The 23,418-nt window shown below is 43.5% G+C and overlaps 1 protein-coding gene and 2 pseudogenes across 1 annotated transcript in view; all 3 read left to right on the top strand.

Annotated features, from left to right (window-relative positions):
• The window catches only part of TMEFF2 (transmembrane protein with EGF like and two follistatin like domains 2), a 668,344-nt gene that overhangs the window by 204,507 nt on the left and 440,419 nt on the right, over nt 1–23,418 (top strand). The window lies entirely within an intron of this gene.
• Nucleotides 11,148–14,265, top strand: LOC148477282 (uncharacterized; annotated as a pseudogene).
• LOC148477281 (uncharacterized) overlaps nt 16,404–23,418 on the top strand; it is a 145,620-nt pseudogene continuing 138,605 nt past the window's right edge.

Here is a 23,418-nt window from a genome sequence, read left to right as displayed (position 1 = left end):
ATGCCTGGTACTCAATGTTACCTGGATGATATTGGCATTACAGAAAAATATTATGTAGATTATTTAAGAAAAAAAATGTAAAAGTCTATTCACAAGATTACGGAAATTTGGCTTCAGAGCCAGAAGAGTTCTTTAAAGAACAAATTTCATATCAATTGATACATCCAATCGATAAACTGTTGCAGAATGGAACTTAATGGAAATGGTGTATAAATTGAATAAGTTAATCAGATCAGACAAGGGGGTATATTTACTAAAGTGCTTGTTTTTGAAAAGTGGAGATGTTGCTCATAGCAACCAATCATATACTACTTATCATTTATCTAGCACCTTCTAGAAGATCACAGCTAGAATCTGTTTGGTTGCTATGGACAACATCGCCACTTCTAAAAATCTGCACTATAGTAAATATACCCTTAGGTCTGTAACACTTTGAACCTCCACTACCTACAGAAATGGCATGTAATACCTCAACTTATGTACTAGCGGTAGCAGAGTTGGACTGGCCCACAGGAGTACAGGGGAATCTCCTGGTGGGCCCCACTGCCCGAGGGCCCACCCCTACCTCTAGGGATCAGGTTCAAGACTGTGCACTTAAACTGTACATTATACATATGTTATACTGCACAGGACTATGGTATATTTTCTACAATGTATTGCTGTTATTAATCTGGTACATTATCATGCATGCACTAGTAGTATTTACAATATATACAATTTTAAAGGGCCCAGTCCATGCCCTCACTTATGGTTAGCCAAGCCTCTTTGGAGGGTGGCTACATCCCCTATGGAGGCTAGCCATGCACCTACAGTAAGTTTGGGGCTCCATCACTGCATTCCCCCAGTGGGCCCTTCATGCATCAGTCTGACACTGAGCTGCAGTCTTATATACAGTACTCTGCTGGACAGCAATGAACAACCAATTACATTTGCATTAAGATTCTTAATAGCATCAGAGTGCAATTATGCAAAAACTGATCATGAAGCTTTAAATCTTTTATGGGGAGAAATAAACTTCACCAGAATCTTGAACTATCAACCTCTTCTGTGTATATGCTGAACCCTAAGGAAGGAGTAACTGCATTGACATGTACCAGATTATAAACATGGTCCTTATTCTTGGGGGCTCACACTTATGAGATTGAAATTAAGGGGCTAAAATGTCAAACCAATGCTAACGGATTGTTACAATTCCCTGTACAGCAATCTGATGAGTCTAAACAGGCCAAGATGATATGTACCACTCAAAATTAGTAGAACAATGTCTAATAACTCATCATGTTATCAATCAAGAAACTAGAAATGATCTAATTTAATCTAAAGTCTATGATATTAGCGCTAACATTTATCCAAAACATGGCAACTCATTGTGTCCCAGAGATTCTGAAAGAAGAAACCAACTGTCTGTATGTCAAGGAACATTAATGTGTATTTGTATATAAGAATATAGAAAAAAATTGTTTAAATCCTTAATGCATTAGGGAGGAAGGTCGCCAGCTCAAATGTAGAATCAATTCAAAAGAGCTCAACTGCAATGTTAGCTCAACAACCTCAAGTTTCTTTTACAGAAATGTCTATTCAACATGATGTAACTCCAGAGACTCTAGTTGTTATACCAGTTATCTAACAAGAATGTAAATCTTAAACTGTACTTGAGAGAGTCCTAAAATCTCCAGTGAAATAACTACATATCAAGTTCTGTATCCCTGGATTTCAAAGAGTCAATTTAGTATAACGTATTCATATAGTAAATGAAATTATGCAATTCCATGTATCTTGTGCCAGAGCCTTTGCTAACTTCTGCGCATGTGCTATTTTCCCAAATATCACAGGGAAGATGACTCTGACTACAGGAGATAGAAGGATGACCCAGTGCATAGAGAAGGGGGTTTGGTGCCCCTGTTCACATTTCAACTTTTTTCCCAGTTACCTAGTAATAAAACAATCTCTGTGTCCAATTATTTTGGGAAAACTCTCCAGTCCTTACATCGGAGTTAGGGAGACTTTCATGAGAAGAAAGAGCTAGTAAAAAAGAAAGAAAGACATTTAAATCATATTACCTACTCCTAAATTTTTGGTGTCCCTGGGCTGTTGTCAGAGTGGGTGGTTCTAGTGAAAGTAGCAAGACGGGAAGAACAATGCCAGAAATTGAGTGCCTGTTGGGAGAAACGGGACCTATATAATGTGATTCTATGATAATTGCTTCATTTGGACTCATGCTCTTTTATGTGAGGGGGCAGGGCCTAATGATGCAAATAGTCAGGCCCATCCCACATCAGCTGCCACCTGCATCTACTCTCCAGGCTTCTCCCAAAGAAGAGATTATAAAAGTCGGTAACTACGATTTAAACCAGCTGACGTTAGAAAGGTTAGAAACGTTGACATAATGTATGACAGTTCTCCTGATTTCAAATGATAATGCAGAGATTTTATTTAATGAAAAACATCCTGAAAGTTATAGATATGTGATATAAATATTCTGAAAGTTATAGATGTAGATAAAGTTATTTATCTATAACTTTCAGGATATACAGTATGTGGATGTGAATCCATGTATAGTATTTAATAAAAACATATTAAAATGTTTATCGCTTGACATGGCGTATTATATGTAACATGTAACAGCAGTATATTGGGAGCATTGTTTGCATTTATTTTTGTGGCTATTGGCCAAATTTTACAGTAAAAGTTCATAAAAATTCCCTTTTGTATATGAAGTGCCAATTTGTAACAAAAATTGTCGCACATACTGAATTGATTGTGTAGATTGATCTTGACTGAGCTCAGTGTGGGTGTGAACATGTCCTTGTAAGTCATGCTGTAGCAGTTTTCCTTAAGTGTGGAATGTTACTGTTCATAAATACTTAGATTGTGCCAAGGCATCCTGTTCTTAGAGTTCCTCATAGTTGGTGAACTTTGGGCTGCCCCCTGCGGGTGGGGGTGCTGTGGCCAAGTGGGCAGTGCCAGGGGCATAATGATGCCATCTTGTCATCATGGCTCCGCCCCACTATACAATGCTGCCATTGATGCCATTGTGAAGTGGGGGCAGGGCCACGATGATGTGATTCAGTGCTAATTGCTTCATTGGCTGTCCAGACTGCCCACTTCACTCGGGAAGTGGGTGGCCCTCCATAAGATGGCCTCTTAGAGATTTCCCCACACCCCTGAGTGGCCAGGAGTGGAACCCGATAGTCAGGAGCATCCCGGCCAATTCCGGAGGATAGGCAAGTATGGAGTTCCTTGGCAATTTATCCTTTGAGTAGTATATTATTCAGATGAAGACAAGTTTTATTTTTCCCAAGCAGAACAAACACTGCATTTAGAAAACCTGGCTTTATTTTATAGGAAATATTTGCTAATCTGTGCTAGGTATTTTATGATACGATAGTAGCCAGTGGTGCCGAGAAGGGAAGGGGGACTAATTAAATGGGCCTGGCCTTGTTGGAATGGCCTAGTGAGGGCCTGGGCAGACAATTAACATTTTTGAAGTAGTATTCTTCATGTAAATTATTCTCAATTACAGAGTACTATGCAGAACTACAAGCACCGCAACATACTAATATAAAATTCATTTTGGAATCACTAAAGCACTTTATTTTAAATTATACAGTATGTCCAAACAGGACATGCAGTATTGTACAATGCTGCCTCACGTAATGAGACAGTTGGTAGATTTGCAAGTATATTAGTTAGACTGTTTCCAATACTTAATACACACTTTATGCATCTTTAATATATATCAAATACTTTAGAAACTTGCATTTTTGGATAAAAAATCTATATATATTTTCTTTCTATTTAAAGTCTAATTTCTAACACAATAATGCAACTGTAGTCTGCATATTTAGGTGCACTTGGGATTTCAGTAATGGCAAAATGGTACATCTTAATGACCATTGTTGGGTAGTCTTATATTAGAGATGAACTCAGCAAGTTTCTCAGAATTATTCCTGTGAACAATAGTTTTTAATGTGTTTTTTTTTTACTTATTTTTATACATTTTTAGAACACAATACTATTTGTACTTTGCAAAACTGCTGACAAAGCCTTTTTACTCACAAAGATCTATAAGAATACTGTACAGTAAGCAAGTGGGGTGTGTTGATGTAGATTTTATTGCAGGTTTAAATAATAGTGACACCAGTACACAAGGTCTTGGAAGTTTATATGTAACTTAAGTTTCTGAGAACAAGATATAAGTGAGCAATATATTGTACACTTTCTTTTTTCAATCAAAATTAGAATAAAATCCAAACTACAGTGCAAATAATGATTCAATATTTTTTTTACTTTATCATATTTAACCTTTGCACAGCTGCAGGTTAGCATTCATTTTGTTCAAGTCTCGTTGAAAACTATAACACTGAGTGCTAAGTATTGCTAATTGTTAAAATAATTATTTACATAACTGTAATGTGACACATAGGGACTGATCGTTTAATTACTGCTGAAATGCTCATGAGACAGCTTTGTGTAAACACCATATACTGTAGGTTTTGTGATTTTATCTATATAGTATATTTTCAAAGCAGTGGCACAAACAATGGCGTGGAGTGGTTACAAAGTGGCAGATTATGGTGAGCCTCTCCAATGCTGCAGCTGCGCTTTATACAGTCATACACCCAGAGTCATTATATTGTGCTACAGTGATGGCAGTTTTATCTGTACCTCCAGTCAAATTGAAGAGTGGTACTATTTAACTGCATTGACAGCCTTGACTATTCTATGAAGGCCTCTTGAGAATGTGAAGAATATTTAAGATGCATGTTTTAAAGGAAAAATAACACTCATTCCAACCTTTTCAGTTGGCCAATGAGGGATTGCTATGGGTCACTTTTACTATTACACAAACAAACTGTTTTGGGAAATTAGCATACTGACTATGCACTATACATTTTGTGTGGAGCAGTGCAAAATCCCTTGATTCCCAAAACTCTTGCTCACCACTTCATTAAATAAAAAAAAACAATTTTTTTTTCTTTCTTGATTCGTTAAGGTATTTGCATTGCACTTGTAATTTGTAAATGGTCAATTGGAAATGTGGACTGTAAGAGAATCAATCCTTGGCCCTAAATTAAGATAACTCCCATGCATAATACAGTTCCCCCCCGGGGGTGCCTAACCCTAACCCTCCCTCCCCCTAGCCTAACCCTAACCCTCCCACCCTCCCGGGGGGGTGCCTAACCCTAAGTCCCCCCCGGGAGCCCTAAACCTAACCCTCCCCCCCGCGGCTGTCCGCTTGCGGTGCCCGGCATCACTACGATCGTGATGCCAGGCGTCGGTCTCCCGGTGTCGGGGAAATGCGGGCGTCTACATCTAGACGCCCGACATTTCACCCATGCCGGGATAAGACATTCGGGAAGCCGGCTGCCGGTATTTAGGCAGTCGGCTTCCTGATTGCTTCCCACTGGCAGTTACCTGATCTAGCTATGAATCGAGTTATCCCAGCTCAGCTGCAACACTTACAGGTGGGGGGCAGTTGCACCTCCATCATTTATTTTGGGTGGGCAAAGACTGTATTTTGCCCCCCCAATGAACTTCTACACAAAAGCGAATGAACTTAGATGAAGCAATAATAGCTTTATTTGAACTTATCTTCATGTTTGCTCTGCATACATTTTCTTCTTGCAAATGCTTTTTTTTCTTTCTTTTACCCCTTTTACACTGCCAGCAATAACCCGGGTTATTGCACGTGAACGTGCAGCAACCCGGGTTATTGCTCAGTGTGAAAGGGTCAGGTTGAAATAGCCCGGGTCGAGCGACCTGGCATTTCAGCCCAGGTAACGAGCAGTGTTGAACATGTGTTCAACCCGGCTCATGGTGCAGTGTGAACGGGTAACCCGGATCGATGCGACCTGGGTCCCTTTCTCTGCATAGGAAGAGCTGGCACGGCACTTGATTGTGGTGATAGCATCGATCCAGCAATTAATCGGGTCGGACTGCCAGTCTGAAAAGGATCTCACCCAGGTCACACCCAGGATGGACTCATGCACAAAATCCTGGGTGCAACCTGGGATAGATAGGGGTATAATATGCCCCTCTCATTTTACTATCACAATTTACAGTAAGCATAAGCACACACACAAGATTGGAAAGCTGCACTTCACATTGATTGTTCTTGTAAGTTGTACAAAAATGGAACAGAGAGAGCGAATGATTGGGACCAGTGGACGGTTTTAAACGTTAGCAGCAGTCTCATTGTCGCCAGATCATAGCACATACCAGATATTATAGCACATATCATAACCAATGAGGCTGTGACTATAGATTTAAAAATACTCCCAATCAAATGAGATTAGGCTGTCAGCGCAATCTGAATAAAAACTAGGTTAATGACTATGAAAAAGGTAAATTTTTAAGATAAACAATTGAATTTATCTTTCTAACAGCTATTGAACTAATTGGTAGTTAATAGTAATAATAATATTTATTTAATAATGTATAATTAATTTCTTATAGTAAAATAAACAATGAAACTAGGGTTGGCCAACCCCAAAAATACTGACGAAAGTGAATATAGAATTGGCAGTCTTTGTATATCTACAGTCACTGTTACAACTGTCATAAAACAAGATACTAAACATGAAAAAATGGGCTCCAGGCCCTATAGTAGTATTTTGCCTCCCCATGAAAAGTTTCATTTTTACGCCCTGGACACTGACCTTGGTTGTATCTGCTTATTCTACCTGCTGTGATATTCTACTTCTACTTGAATTTTGAATTTGCTCTTAGTAGATCTTTGTACCCCATCATGAATCTTCTAGAGATACTTTTCTGGAAGCTTTGTTCTGGGTGTATACAACTAGTGCATCATTTTCCAAATGTCCAGGGAATCTACCTTCCCATAGACTCACTGGAAAGTGGCTGTGATTTATAGGTCCCAGAATGTTTTAATAATATACTGTAGCAATTAAAATATGAAATACAGTTTCTTTACAAAAGAAAGTTGGAAGCTAAAGTTTTAACAAACTCCTGAAACAGAAGGAAGGGTTATCCAACAAGCATTCTCTATGATAGGAAAGAAACTAAGAACCCAATGTATAACTGCCAAGTGCAACTCTATGTCTCTATTACAGCAACACCCAGGGCTGGACTGGCCATCTGGCATTTCAGCATATACCAAAGTGGCTGAGGCTCCATGGACCAGTCTGGCTCAAAAGCCTTGCCGAGCAGCACTGCCTCCTGGCACTCTGCTTGACTGGTATGCAGACAGTTGGGGGTGTGCTGCTGTCACGGGCAAAACCTCATAAAACAGAAAATAAATTCTTATATACTCATGTAATATAAGCTAGTTTGTTTTACCGTGGGGAGCCAAAGGGGGTTTCAAGTTGTAATAACATTTCGGTGGCTCCTAACACTTCTCCAGTTGCTGTACTAATTATTGTCAAGGAAAGAAGGACAGGTGAATTTGAGTGAAAAAGGACAAATATTCCAACCAAACTTAGCCAGTTGGGAAGTATTATTTCTAATTTAAATGATGGGAAATGATTCAGCTTTATAATTGCATTTGGTTTCCAATTAGTTTTTGAATACTCACGCTAGTTTGGAACACTGTACACCAGGTATTGTCACATAGTGATTTTGCACAAATGTAGGCATGAGCCCTCTTTTCAAGTTATCTTTTTGATTTTGCTTATTTATTTCTAAGTTGTAAAACACTTTGTAAGCAATCGTATCACTTTGCTCCCCTGCTAATCTCTTTGAGCTGCCAAAAGATGAGGTTTATTGCAAATCTATCAAGTTTATGACCTGAACACTAATCTATATAATTTGTTGCTGATTATATTTTGTTTACATACAGATTCAAATTCTACATAAAAATATATTTCTTTTTAAGAATGGTGATGAATTCATAATATCAAATGTAAGTTGCTTTATACACATGATTTAACAATATAATAAAGGTTCATAAATTAAATGTATTTTCCAATGCCAAAAATGCCAGAATATAACAAAATGCCAGATCCTTGTTCCCTAGTCCATTACTATAACAGGGATGTGACAGCTGCAATGGATATTATCGCCCTTGTGCGTATATGACCCCGCATACTACACCGTCAAGCCCCTTAGTTTGATATTAGTGTTAGTGAACTAAAAAAAAGGGTCATAGACTTAACAGACGATGGAGAAAAACAAACCTGGTAGAGGATAAGTTAAAACTAATCAAACATATTGGAGAATATCAATCAACAATCACCCATAAGAAAACTGAGTTCTTTTCAAATAAGATCATGGCAGCAAGCAATAGGCCAGCTCAGCTTTTCCGTACAGTGGAGATGCTTTGCAAACCTGTATGTCTGCTGCATGATGAGACCCTTTCCCAGTCAAGATGCAATGAGTTTGCAAAAGTCTTTGCAAATAAAGTATTCTCCATCCGGGTGGGAATCCCAACAGTGCCATCAAAGGAGTGCGAAACTACAAAGCCTGCCAAGGTAAGCCACCTGTCTCCCTGGAACAGCTTTGACATAATGGATGTAAAAGACATTGCTAAAAGTATCCGAATGTTGCGACCCACCACCTGTGCTCTGGACCCTGCCTCAACTAAGTTTCTCATAGGGTGTATGGACATGATTGACCCTGTAATTGCAAAAATAGTTCAATGTACTTTGCAGATAGGCATTTTTACTGAAGCACTGAAGGAAGCAATTTTTAGACCGCTTCTTAAAAAACCTAAGTTAGACCCACGACTGCATGACCAACTACAGATCAGTATCAAACCTTCCTTTTCTAGGAAAGGTCATTGAGACATGGTGGCAACACAACTGGAAACCTGTCTGTCTACCCATGATATTTATGATCCATTCCAGTCAGGATTCAGGAGTAAACATAGTACTGAAACAGCCCTGGTATGTGTGATTAATGATCTTCTGATGGCAAGAAACAGAGGTGATTGTTCAATCTTAATACCTCTGGATCTCTCTGCAGCATTTGATACCATGGACCACGGAATTCCAATTGGGCACCTAACTACTGCAACGCCCTCTACCTTGGTCTCCCAGCAAAAGAATTGCTCCAGTTGCAGATGGTACAAAATGCAGCTGCCAGGCTTTTAACCAACCAGCCCTGTTCCAGCCACATAACACCCATTCTTTACTCCAGAGGTTCTCAAACTCAGTCCTCAGGACCCCACACAGGTCATATTTTCCAGGTCACCCAGCAGGTGCAAAGGTGTATTCACTACTCATTGACACATTTTAAAAGATCCACAGGTGGAGATAATTATTTCACTGGTGATTCTGTGAGGAGACATGGAAAACATGCACCGTTTGGGGTCCTGAGGACAGAGTTTGAAAACCTGTGCTTTACTCCCTTTACTGACTGCCTGTAAGATGACAAATTGTTTTCAAGATTGGCTTACTGACTTTCAAAGCCCTACATGACCAGGGCCCAAGGTACTTGAAGCAGCTTCTGATCTGTGCGAGGAAGCGAGTTCCATAGAGTCGGAGCCACAAAGCTGAAAGCTCTACCCCCAGAAGAATTCCGGGAGATTGTAGGTACTGTTAATAGTCCTTCATCAACAGATCCAGTGGATTTGTTGATGAAGGGCTATTAACAGTACCTAGAATCTCCTGGAATTCATCTGGGGGTAGAGCTTTCAGCTTTGTGGCTCTGACTCTATGGAACTCGCTTATCCGCACAGGTCGAGAAGCCTCCACTCTAGAATCCTTCAAAAATACACTCAAGACTCACCTGTTCATCCAAGTATTTCACTAATTTCCCTTGTTAAGCTTGTTTTATATTTTGTGCTGTAAAGGCAAATGTAAAGCGTTTTGAGTCCTTTCGGAGAAAAGTGCTATATAAATAACATTATTATTATTATTATTATTATAAGCTATACAATATATGTTTTAACTGAAGCATTACCAGGAGTATTTATATTCTATCCTGGTTCAATAAACCAGGGTAAGCTCCATCTGTTATTTGGCAAGTCAAGTTGATTAATTAACTTCTACAGATGAAGCTTAGTTTATTGCATTGAGCAGAGCACCATGTGTGGCGTTTATTCCAGAGAATAATCGCCAGGAATGATGTCATGTAAATATATATATATAAATGTGTGTATCAACATGGTTTCTAGGCAGTGTCCTGTATTTGACCTGTAGGAATACAAAGCTTGGAGGAGATTTGTCTTCCTGGAACCAGGCATCTAGATAACCATCTCTTCTCTCTACAGGCCATAAAGTTTGGGGAGAGCTACATCCTTAATGCAGATGGTCAGACCTGGTCAAGCCAGGTCATGGGATATAAAATCCTTTAGGAGGGAGATGACAGGAATGTAGGGTATGTTACCTGCTTATTGGTTTCTAAAGACCCCTTCACACTGTTTCAAGATCCCCTACTTCCTATAGACAATATGGAAGGGTGTGGCCGATTTCTTAATGCCCAGTGTACAGCAATGAAAGAGTGAAAACCCCAAAGGTGGGGGCTAGTGCAGCTGTGAGGGTATAACTATGCATCTCCCTCAGTGATAAGTGTTCTTGTGCCCAAGGAGAGTCCTGACGACTGGCCAGAATCCAATGCTCCTGTGTCTCCTTCACGACTGAGTCTAGATGTAAAGACTCTGGGTTCTTTTTCATTTTTAATTCCTTTTACTTTCTGAAACCTATTTGTGATATATTTGTATTGTCCATATTTGTACTACCTTTTTCTGTAATCAATAACCTTGGAAATATTTTTCGGATTAAACATTCTTAATCCAGTGTATTCTCCGTGTTCTTGTCGAATTCACGAGCCTGTGAGGTCAAAGCTACGTACTTATATGTAAGTGAGTGTGCATATTGAGATTTAAGGGGAGAACCTAACGACTCCCGTTAACTTCGTTGGTGGTGGCAGAACCGTGTTAGAGTAACTGCACGTGCTGAGGTAACCATAAGTCACTGGTGGCGATTCTCAGATTGAGGTATCTGGAGAATCGGCCGGCTGGTCGTGACAAATTGGTGGCAAGCGTTGGGATGATGATAATTTTTGTTTTTATCACAAGAACTTAAGTGAATTAATGGTGTGTAATTCTTGAGAGAAACTACATCATAAATTTACCGGAGAATTACGCTCAAGGTTTAGATTTTAAACGGACATACATAGCAAATAGTTTCTGTTCCCCCCCCCTCTCTTGTTTTTCTTTTCTATTTTATTTGGCAATTAGTTTGAGGTCCAGAATGACCACAGAGTACCTGCAACAGAAAAGAGATGACCTTGTGGCCATGTGTATGGAGAGAAACATTGCCTGGAAGGGCCAGAACAAGGATCAACTGGCCCAATTACTCCAAGTGGCGGATCAGAATCTTGTTGCTGAAGGTGGCCAGACAATGAACAACCCTGCTGCAGAGGCGCAGTCTGTACTGGACCTTACAACAGATGCACAGCGGGGGTCGGACACCTCTGCTGGGTCAAGTGAGTCTACACTAGAGAGTTTCCTTCAAACTGCTGCCAGGCATATGAAGGACAGGGACTCTGCTGCCACAACTCTGCAGCTGATGCAGCAGTTCCAAACGTCTGCGGACAGGGAAGCTGCTGGACGCCGAGCTGACCAGGAAGCAGAAGCTGCCGAGCGGAAGGCAGTCCGAGAGGCTGAGGCTGCAGAGCGCCAGGCTGCGGCTGAGGAGCGCCAGGCTGAGCGTGTGTTCCAGCTGGAGATGGCCAAACTCCGCGGACAGAATGCTACCTGTGAACCGGGTAGGAAAACGCCCCGGCATGATCAATTTCCTGTATTGGAGAAGGATGGCGACCTCGATACATTCCTGAGGGGGTTTGAAAAGACTTGCCGACAGTTTGCACTGGACCGCAGTGAATGGGCAAGTTATTTAACCCCTGGGCTGAGAGGAAAAGCTTTGGAGGCGTTTGCAGATCTTCCCCAGGAACTGGATGGTGATTATGCTGCGATTAAAAAAGCCTTGTTACAGCGTTTCAACATCACCCCTGAGGCTTATCGACAAAAGTTCAGAGACTCAAAGCGCAGTCCCTCTGATACCTATGCGGGACTGTTAGCACAATTGTCAACCCTGTTGCATCAGTGGGTTGATGGATTGCAGGTGACAGACTTTGACAAACTAAAGGACCTTATTCTCCAGGAACAGTTCCTTGCACTGTGTCCAGCGGAGGTCAAAGAGTGGGTCCTGGATCGGGATCCCAAAACGTCTCAGGAGGCTGCCAGCCTGGCAGACAAGTACACCAGCATTCGGGCTTCTGTGGTGAAGAAGAGTTGGGGGATGCCAGGACAAGCGGCATGGAGAGAGAGATGACCTGGAGGATCACCCCCGCGGTACCCTTCAAAGCCAGCTGTTGCTGCACCTTTTGGGGGGGCGGGGGGAAAACCTGTTTTGGCAACTGGCCGCAGGTGTTTTACATGCAATGAGCTGAGGCACATCAGTGTCGATTGCCCCAAGAAGAAAAGATCAACACCCGCTCCTGTGAGTGGCCCAGCAGGGAAACCTGTGCCAGCCATCCTGTGTGTGGAAGGGCCCCAAGGACACCCCCGGGACAATCTACAAGCGGTCCAGGTAGGACACCAAGTTGCACTTGGGCTATTAGACTCTGGCTCAGACCTGACTCTCATCCACCCAGCCTTAGTGGGTCCCGAGGATATTATTCCAGGGAAGACTATTACAGTGCGGGGAGTTGGTGGGGTGCACCCAGAGGTGCCTATGGCTCGTGTGTATCTTGACTGTGGAGTTGGGAGAGGTATCCGGGATGTTGGGGTGCTGGACAATTTACCTGCTACAGTACTGTTGGGGTGTGATTTGGGGAAAATGCAAACTAAATATGTAAATGAGAATTATGTTGTAAATGATGCAAAGGTACAATCTAACCCAGTTTTTCCCCAGGTGACCCCTGCTGACCGACCCAGCATGAGTACAAATGAATGTGATTGTATCAGTGATGTACAAAGTTCTGTTCTAGCAGATAACCCTTTGCAGTTCCACAGGCTGGAGTCCGGTCAGTCAGAACTGGGTCTGATGGTGTACCCTAATGAAAAACTGTGTAATGTACTGTTAACAGATGATATTGCAAATGTACCATCATCAGGGGTTGGAGTGAATACGGTATGCAACAATGAGTCCAATGTAACCCCTTCATTTACAGTAATGACCCGGCCCACAGCAGCGCAGAGGGGCTGTGAGTTAACCCTTGCAGGTGTGGAAACCAGCTCAATAGAGGTTAATCCCCCTCATCCCCCCTCCCTCCCTGTACACAGGTCAGTCTCAGACACTGAATTGTGAAAGGGCAGGGCAGCTGCTGCCCTAACTCCTTACAGTGACCAGGTAGTCCAGAGAGATGCTATCAAAGCTGCACAGGACACTGACCTTAGCCTGGAATCTGTAAGAGCACGAGTTAGCCGAGCAGGTCAGGAAGGGAAGCATGTTAGAATCAGCCAGGAATACCAAGAAGGGAAACCAGATATAATTTTTGTGAAAAATGAAATATCTTCAGAGAGAAGTGTCAGGGTTGTACAACAAGGTGCAGTTACTGGCATAGCTGAGTGTCCCACTGTATCTGGTACTGGTGAAATTACTCCAGTCCCTGGTGCAAATGATCTGGAAAAATTACTAGTACCAGGGATTGATGGTAACGAAATGTGTAAACGTGTGTCTGATGTGACTCCTACCCTAATTGTAAGTACCAGGGAGGAAGCAGCACAGAGGAGCTGTGCAGCAATCCCTGAAGGAATGAGCAGTGGTCTGCTAGCAGTCACCGAGGACAGTAATATTGTGTGTCCAAAGTCTCCCCACCCTCACACACAGACCCTCATTCCAGCAGATCTAGGAAGACAGGAAGTTTTCAAGATGGAATCTGGTAGGGTCAGTAATGTGTTAGAGTCCACCCATGTTTGTATGGCAACTGATGGTCCAGGTATCAGGGCCAAAGTATATAGTTCCCAGTATGTGATGTATCTCTGTGCTAAGACAGGTCATGAGGGGGAGGAAAGGATTCTAGCCCCAACTAACTATGACAGAGAGACCCTTAGCCTCATACTTCCTGCTGCTGAGCCTGTGATCCTGTCACACACCACTGACCCAGTCATAAGCCATACACCCCCCACTGGGCTGTTGGAGGAGGACCTGACTGGAATGCTGGATAGCAATGCATTAGATGATCCTGTGAGGGAGGAGGGTGTGTCAGAGTCACAGCTGATCCTACCCCTTGAATTAGAAGTGCAGGCTGGTGATCAACTTTTTAAAAATGTGGTGTCTGATTGTACTTTCTCTCCAATGACTGACATTGAGGTTGTAAAAGTTCCCTTTCCTGTTGTAGGTCTCAGGGAGCTAGAGATTGACAATGATCACTCCCAGATACTGTGTAAGGAGATGGAGCCAGGGCAGAGTGATAAAGGGAAGTACTCCCTACCTGAACCATCAGTGATTCAGACCAGGTCAGATGAGCTGGAGGCCCAGGACTGCCCAGAAGGCATGAGTGAGGTGCCGTACTCCAGGCACAGGGTAGAAGGAGGTATCCTTCACCCACAACCAGACATGGTGGAGGCTATGACTGCATGGTCTACCCCTAAGATTGATGAGAAGGTTGTGTCTGTTAGGTACTGCCGAGTACTCCCACCGGTCTGAATCCCACTCCAGCACCCTAAACCAAATACTTAGGACATTTGTGAAATCCCAGGGAAGAGACCAGGAGAGGTTCCTGCCGCATCTCCTCTTGCCATACTGCGATGTGCCGCAGGAACCCTCTGGACTCCTATGCAGGTGCAGGGTGTGCAACCACTTAGATTTGGTTAGGAAAGAGTGGGAAGGTAAATTGATTCCCCCTGAAATGTCAGTGGTGTCATACATGGTGACATTCAGGGAGAAATTGCAGTCCCTAAGGGGAATGGCGCAGAACGATCTGAATACTGCTCAGGAGAAATAGAAGCTCTGGTATGACTGCAGCATGAGGGAGGGTACAATTGAGTTAGGCCAAAAGGGCCTGGTGCTGAGCCCTATGCAGCTGACCAAGCTACAGGCTGCCTGGGAAAGTCCCCAGCTACTAGTACCACATCTCCAAGATATCAATAATATATTGGCACAAGGGGATGGGTGGAAGAGGCAGACTGTGCACCACAGTAATTTGCTCATAGCTTGGCATAACATGGAAGCTTGTGTAATAGCCATGTGTCACCTAAATAAAAATGATCAGAAATCTGACCCCTTGGTGGATTTAGAAGCTGCTGCACTGCCATGAGGTGACATGGTATTAGGGGTCACAGGAGAGAATGTGATAGGTGGATCACTGTCTCTCCTGTGCCCATCTTCAGGGGGAGGTGTGGTGTTTATTCCAGAGAATAATCGCCAGGAATGATGTCATGTAAATATATATATATAAATGTGTGTATCAACATGGTTTCTAGGCAGTGTCCTGTATTTGACCTGTAGGAATACAAAGCTTGGAGGAGATTTGTCTTCCTGGAACCAGGCATCTAGATAACCATCTCTTCTCTCTACAGGCCATAAAGTTTGGGGAGAGCTACATCCTTAATGCAGATGGTCAGACCTGGTCAAGCCAGGTCATGGGATATAAAATCCTTTAGGAGGGAGATGACAGGAATGTAGGGTATGTTACCTGCTTATTGGTTTCTAAAGACCCCTTCACACTGTTTCAAGATCCCCTACTTCCTATAGACAATATGGAAGGGTGTGGCCGATTTCTTAATGCCCAGTGTACAGCAATGAAAGAGTGAAAACCCCAAAGGTGGGGGCTAGTGCAGCTGTGAGGGTATAACTATGCATCTCCCTCAGTGATAAGTGTTCTTGTGCCCAAGGAGAGTCCTGACGACTGGCCAGAATCCAATGCTACTGTGTCTCCTTCACGACTGAGTCTAGATGTAAAGACTCTGGGTTCTTTTTCATTTTTAATTCCTTTTACTTTCTGAAACCTATTTGTGATATATTTGTATTGTCCATATTTGTACTACCTTTTTCTGTAATCAATAACCTTGGAAATATTTTTCGGATTAAACATTCTTAATCCAGTGTATTCTCCGTGTTCTTGTCGAATTCACGAGCCTGTGAGGTCAAAGCTACGTACTTATATGTAAGTGAGTGTGCATATTGAGATTTAAGGGGAGAACCTAACGACTCCCGTTAACTTCGTTGGTGGTGGCAGAACCGTGTTAGAGTAACCGCACGTGCTGAGGTAACCATAAGTCACTGGTGGCGATTCTCAGATTGAGGTATCTGGAGAATCGGCCGGCTGGTCGTGACAAATTGGTGGCAAGCGTTGGGATGATGATAATTTTTGTTTTTATCACAAGAACTTAAGTGAATTAATGGTGTGTAATTCTTGAGAGAAACTACATCATAAATTTACTGGAGAATTACGCTCAAGGTTTAGATTTTAAACGGACATACATAGCAAATAGTTTCTGTTCCCCCCCCCTCTCTTGTTTTTCTTTTCTATTTTATTTGGCAATTAGTTTGAGGTCCAGAATGACCACAGAGTACCTGCAACAGAAAAGAGATGACCTTGTGGCCATGTGTATGGAGAGAAACATTGCCTGGAAGGGCCAGAACAAGGATCAACTGGCCCAATTACTCCAAGTGGCGGATCAGAATCTTGTTGCTGAAGGTGGCCAGACAATGAACAACCCTGCTGCAGAGGCGCAGTCTGTACTGGACCTTACAACAGATGCACAGCGGGGGTCGGACACCTCTGCTGGGTCAAGTGAGTCTACACTAGAGAGTTTCCTTCAAACTGCTGCCAGGCATATGAAGGACAGGGACTCTGCTGCCACAACTCTGCAGCTGATGCAGCAGTTCCAAACGTCTGCGGACAGGGAAGCTGCTGGACGCTGAGCTGACCAGGAAGCAGAAGCTGCCGAGCGGAAGGCAGTCCGAGAAGCTGAGGCTGCAGAGCGCCAGGCTGCGGCTGAGGAGCGCCAGGCTGAGCGCGTGTTCCAGCTGGAGAAGGCCAAACTCCGCGGACAGAATGCTACCTGTGAACCGGGTAGGAAAACGCCCCGACATGATCAATTTCCTGTATTGGAGAAGGATGGCGACCTCGATACATTCCTGAGGGGGTTTGAAAAGACTTGCCGACAGTTTGCACTGGACCGCAGTGAATGGGCAAGTTATTTAACCCCTGGGCTGAGAGGAAAAGCTTTGGAGGCGTTTGCAGATCTTCCCCAGGAACTGGATGGTGATTATGCTGCGATTAAAAAAGCCTTGTTACAGCGTTTCAACATCACCCCTGAGGCTTATCGACAAAAGTTCAGAGACTCAAAGCGCAGTCCCTCTGATACCTATGCGGGACTGTTAGCACAATTGTCAACCCTGTTGCATCAGTGGGTTGATGGATTGCAGGTGACGGACTTTGACAAACTAAAGGACCTTATTCTCCAGGAACAGTTCCTCGCACTGTGTCCAGCGGAGGTCAAAGAGTGGGTCCTGGATCGGGATCCCAAAACATCTCAGGAGGCTGCCAGCCTGGCAGACAAGTACACCAGCATTCGGGCTTCTGTGGTGAAGAAGAGTTGGGGGATGCCAGGACAAGCGGCATGGAGAGAGAGACGACCTGGAGGATCACCCCCGCGGTACCCTTCAAAGCCAGCTGTTGCTGCACCTTTTGGGGGGGCGGGGGGAAAACCTGTTTTGGCAACTGGCCGCAGGTGTTTTACATGCAATGAGCTGAGGCACATCAGTGTCGATTGCCCCAAGAAGAAAAGATCAACACCCGCTCCTGTGAGTGGCCCAGCAGGGAAACCTGTGCCAGCCATCCTGTGTGTGGAAGGGCCCCAAGGACACCCCCGGGACAATCTACAAGCGGTCCAGGTAGGACACCAAGTTGCACTTGGGCTATTAGACTCTGGCTCAGACCTGACTCTCATCCACCCAGCCTTAGTGGGTCCCGAGGATATTATTCCAGGGAAGACTATTACAGTGCGGGGAGTGGGTGGGGTGCACCCAGAGGTGCCTATGGCTCGTGTGTATCTTGACTGTGGAGTTGGGAGAGGTATCCGGGATGTTGGGGTGCTGGACAATTTACCTGCTACAGTACTGTTGGGGTGTGATTTGGGGAAAATGCAAACTAAATATGTAAATGAGAATTATGTTGTAAATGATGCAAAGGTACAATCTAACCCAGTTTTTCCCCAGGTGACCCCTGCTGACCGACCCAGCATGAGTACAAATGAATGTGATTGTATCAGTGATGTACAAAGTTCTGTTCTAGCAGATAACCCTTTGCAGTTCCACAGGCTGGAGTCCGGTCAGTCAGAACTGGGTCTGATGGTGTACCCTAATGAAAAACTGTGTAATGTACTGTTAACAGATGATATTGCAAATGTACCATCATCAGGGGTTGGAGTGAATACGGTATGCAACAATGAGTCCAATGTAACCCCTTCATTTACAGTAATGACCCGGCCCACAGCAGCGCAGAGGGGCTGTGAGTTAACCCTTGCAGGTGTGGAAACCAGCTCAATAGAGGTTAATCCCCCTCATCCCCCCTCCCTCCCTGTACACAGGTCAGTCTCAGACACTGAATTGTGAAAGGGCAGGGCAGCTGCTGCCCTAACTCCTTACAGTGACCAGGTAGTCCAGAGAGATGCTATCAAAGCTGCACAGGACACTGACCTTAGCCTGGAATCTGTAAGAGCACGAGTTAGCCGAGCAGGTCAGGAAGGGAAGCATGTTAGAATCAGCCAGGAATACCAAGAAGGGAAACCAGATATAATTTTTGTGAAAAATGAAATATCTTCAGAGAGAAGTGTCAGGGTTGTACAACAAGGTGCAGTTACTGGCATAGCTGAGTGTCCCACTGTATCTGGTACTGGTGAAATTACTCCAGTCCCTGGTGCAAATGATCTGGAAAAATTACTAGTACCAGGGATTGATGGTAACGAAATGTGTAAACGTGTGTCTGATGTGACTCCTACCCTAATTGTAAGTACCAGGGAGGAAGCAGCACAGAGGAGCTGTGCAGCAATCCCTGAAGGAATGAGCAGTGGTCTGCTAGTAGTCACCGAGGACAGTAATATTGTGTGTCCAAAGTCTCCCCACCCTCACACACAGACCCTCATTCCAGCAGATCTAGGAAGACAGGAAGTTTTCAAGATGGAATCTGGTAGGGTCAGTAATGTGTTAGAGTCCACCCATGTTTGTATGGCAACTGATGGTCCAGGTATCAGGGCCAAAGTATATAGTTCCCAGTATGTGATGTATCTCTGTGCTAAGACAGGTCATGAGGGGGAGGAAAGGATTCTAGCCCCAACTAACTATGACAGAGAGACCCTTAGCCTCATACTTCCTGCTGCTGAGCCTGTGATCCTGTCACACACCACTGACCCAGTCATAAGCCATACACCCCCCACTGGGCTGTTGGAGGAGGACCTGACTGGAATGCTGGATAGCAATGCATTAGATGATCCTGTGAGGGAGGAGGGTGTGTCAGAGTCACAGCTGATCCTACCCCTTGAATTAGAAGTGCAGGCTGGTGATCAACTTTTTAAAAATGTGGTGTCTGATTGTACTTTCTCTCCAATGACTGACATTGAGGTTGTAAAAGTTCCCTTTCCTGTTGTAGGTCTCAGGGAGCTAGAGATTGACAATGATCACTCCCAGATACTGTGTAAGGAGATGGAGCCAGGGCAGAGTGATAAAGGGAAGTACTCCCTACCTGAACCATCAGTGATTCAGACCAGGTCAGATGAGCTGGAGGCCCAGGACTGCCCAGAAGGCATGAGTGAGGTGCCGTACTCCAGGCACAGGGTAGAAGGAGGTATCCTTCACCCACAACCAGACATGGTGGAGGCTATGACTGCATGGTCTACCCCTAAGATTGATGAGAAGGTTGTGTCTATGTTAGGTACTGCCGAGTACTCCCACCGGTCTGAATCCCACTCCAGCACCCTAAACCAAATACTTAGGACATTTGTGAAATCCCAGGGAAGAGACCAGGAGAGGTTCCTGCCGCATCTCCTCTTGCCATACTGCGATGTGCCGCAGGAACCCTCTGGACTCCTATGCAGGTGCAGGGTGTGCAACCACTTAGATTTGGTTAGGAAAGAGTGGGAAGGTAAATTGATTCCCCCTGAAATGTCAGTGGTGTCATACATGGTGACATTCAGGGAGAAATTGCAGTCCCTAAGGGGAATGGCGCAGAACGATCTGAATACTGCTCAGGAGAAATAGAAGCTCTGGTATGACTGCAGCATGAGGGAGGGTACAATTGAGTTAGGCCAAAAGGGCCTGGTGCTGAGCCCTATGCAGCTGACCAAGCTACAGGCTGCCTGGGAAAGTCCCCAGCTACTAGTACCACATCTCCAAGATATCAATAATATATTGGCACAAGGGGATGGGTGGAAGAGGCAGACTGTGCACCACAGTAATTTGCTCATAGCTTGGCATAACATGGAAGCTTGTGTAATAGCCATGTGTCACCTAAATAAAAATGATCAGAAATCTGACCCCTTGGTGGATTTAGAAGCTGCTGCACTGCCATGAGGTGACATGGTATTAGGGGTCACAGGAGAGAATGTGATAGGTGGATCACTGTCTCTCCTGTGCCCATCTTCAGGGGGAGGTGTGGTGTTTATTCCAGAGAATAATCGCCAGGAATGATGTCATGTAAATATATATATATAAATGTGTGTATCAACATGGTTTCTAGGCAGTGTCCTGTATTTGACCTGTAGGAATACAAAGCTTGGAGGAGATTTGTCTTCCTGGAACCAGGCATCTAGATAACCATCTCTTCTCTCTACAGGCCATAAAGTTTGGGGAGAGCTACATCCTTAATGCAGATGGTCAGACCTGGTCAAGCCAGGTCATGGGATATAAAATCCTTTAGGAGGGAGATGACAGGAACGTAGGGTATGTTACCTGCTTATTGGTTTCTAAAGACCCCTTCACACTGTTTCAAGATCCCCTACTTCCTATAGACAATATGGAAGGGTGTGGCCGATTTCTTAATGCCCAGTGTACAGCAATGAAAGAGTGAAAACCCCAAAGGTGGGGGCTAGTGCAGCTGTGAGGGTATAACTATGCATCTCCCTCAGTGATAAGTGTTCTTGTGCCCAAGGAGAGTCCTGACGACTGGCCAGAATCCAATGCTCCTGTGTCTCCTTCACGACTGAGTCTAGATGTAAAGACTCTGGGTTCTTTTTCATTTTTAATTCCTTTTACTTTCTGAAACCTATTTGTGATATATTTGTATTGTCCATATTTGTACTACCTTTTTTTGTAATCAATAACCTTGGAAATATTTTTCGGATTAAACATTCTTAATCCAGTGTATTCTCCGTGTTCTTGTCGAATTCACGAGCCTGCGAGGTCAAAGCTACGTACTTATATGTAAGTGAGTGTGCATATTGAGATTTAAGGGGAGAACCTAACGACTCCCGTTAACTTCGTTGGTGGTGGCAGAACCGTGTTAGAGTAACCGCACGTGCTGAGGTAACCATAAGTCACTGTTGGCGATTCTCAGATTGAGGTATCTGGAGAATCGGCCGGCTGGTCGTGACACCATGGGTTAGAATTTTTTTTTGCCAATTATCTGAAATCTATTGAACTATTCACAGTGAGACAGTACAGGAGCAAGGGATTTTTTTGCCCTGATCTGGCCACACCCCTGAAGATGTGATGTCTTGATGTCAAGCTGTGGGGGTAGGGCCGCTGGCACTGGGAAGTACAACACTGGACTCTTTGGGTGGCTGTACAGGATACTGGGGAAGTTCACTCATATCTAATTAGAAAGGTGCATATTGTCACACAAATTGAGTTCAGTGGCGTCACTATGGGTAGTGACACCCGGTGTGGATTCAAGGAATCACAACAGGGTGACAGGGGAAATAACCTCATGTCTGGGACCACATGCCCACTGATGTGTGATATTTTGTCATGCTGAGGGCTTGCCCAGCTCTCCAGGAGCTGCTTGGCAGCCCCCAGCCACTCCCAGTACAGTGAAGGATGCACGCATGTGTGCGTCATCCATCACCACTTCACGCTGCTTTGTGACACCATCTGAGAGAGTGACATCACAATAACAGAGCAACTCTATTTTGGTGTCATCCCATGGGACGGTGTTACCGGGTGTGCTCAGCACCACCCTAGTGAGGCCACTGATTAAGTTTATATTGAGCAGCGAGTTAATGTACTAGATGTGTAACTTACTTGAGTGAATTCAAATATTCAACACTGTAACTTGCTTCAATTACAGTGTTAGCTTTAAATACTATTTTATCAATTATCCTTGCTTTAGTGCATGAGAAATCAATTTCATATTCATTGTAAAATGTGGATCACAAAAAAGTACAATGAGATTATTGTGGGATTCAGGAGTGTCTGGCTGGGAACACTGGCCATTGCAGACATTTGTCAGTATAAGAGAGCAGACATATTGAAAAAGAAGAGGGTGGTGCAGGAAGGTTTTTTTCAGAGCTAAGGGGCAGATACCAAATTATTAGAAATTCAAATTATATATTATAAACAAGACAAGTACATATGAGTTTGCCAAAGAATGTGAAGCAGACGATAGAGAAGGCTCTTCCCGAGCTTACAGTGTAGATGTCTAATATGCTCTTCTCTGTGATGCTGTAGGAATGAACTTTTGTATGGTTGTTTAAAGTAGAATGTCATGAAGAAAATCATTTTTTTTCTTCAAGGGCTATTTTTAAATGATTTATGATTTTGGACTACCATGGCAACTACAGTCACATGGCATATGATGCAGAAATGCTTTGGTACACATATCTGAGCTCTGTCTGGACTGTGACATCCTCCTTCTCCCCTTTCAGTCATCACAGAGCCGGAAGCCTGTATATGTGTTGCAGACTGACTGTGTATGTGGCTGGCAAGCATTTGTTCATGCCAACTAAAGATTTTGAAAATTATATATTGATTTGTAAGCAGATAGCTAGGATAAATGGCTATCAAATGCATGCTTAAAAGGTATTTAACTTGCTATTTAATAAAACAAAAATAATCTAAGTTGGAACCAGTCCTTTCATATTATGAATTTGACCCTTTATTATGTAGATTTATATAAGGTACAGTATAACATTTCCTGAGCCCAGGAAAGTTATGAAAAGTTTATTGTGCTGTTTTTTGAACTTTTTTTGCCAACGAAATTGAAAATTATTTTTCCATAGTGATAAATTCCTGCATCACCTCTACTAATATACTGGGAGCATTTTTACTTTGCCTAAGTGAGAGGCATTTCCCATTACATTTCAAAGTCTGTCACTTGTTACCAGCTCAAATAACATTTGCAATGAAGTTCAATAGGTTCAGTGAAGTGGAAAAAGAGGAATCAGTGTGAAGCAACTATGAAAGGTTGTTGCACAGCTTCAAGAGAATTTAATATGTGAATTTCCAAATCATGTCAAAAGGAAACTCTTATTCCAAAAAGCTTTCTCTTGGTAAGCAAAGAATTCTTAACTAATCGACCAGGACACGGTTGCCTCTTTCCATTGCAAAATAGGTCATTATCATTTGA

The sequence above is a fragment of the Taudactylus pleione genome, unplaced genomic scaffold (assembly GCF_031769625.1).
Source record: "Taudactylus pleione unplaced genomic scaffold, aTauple2 ptg000728l, whole genome shotgun sequence".
Taxonomy (NCBI): domain Eukaryota; kingdom Metazoa; phylum Chordata; class Amphibia; order Anura; family Myobatrachidae; genus Taudactylus; species Taudactylus pleione.
Note: the sequence above shows the minus strand (reverse complement) of the source record. Positions and strands in the feature narration are given on the sequence as shown.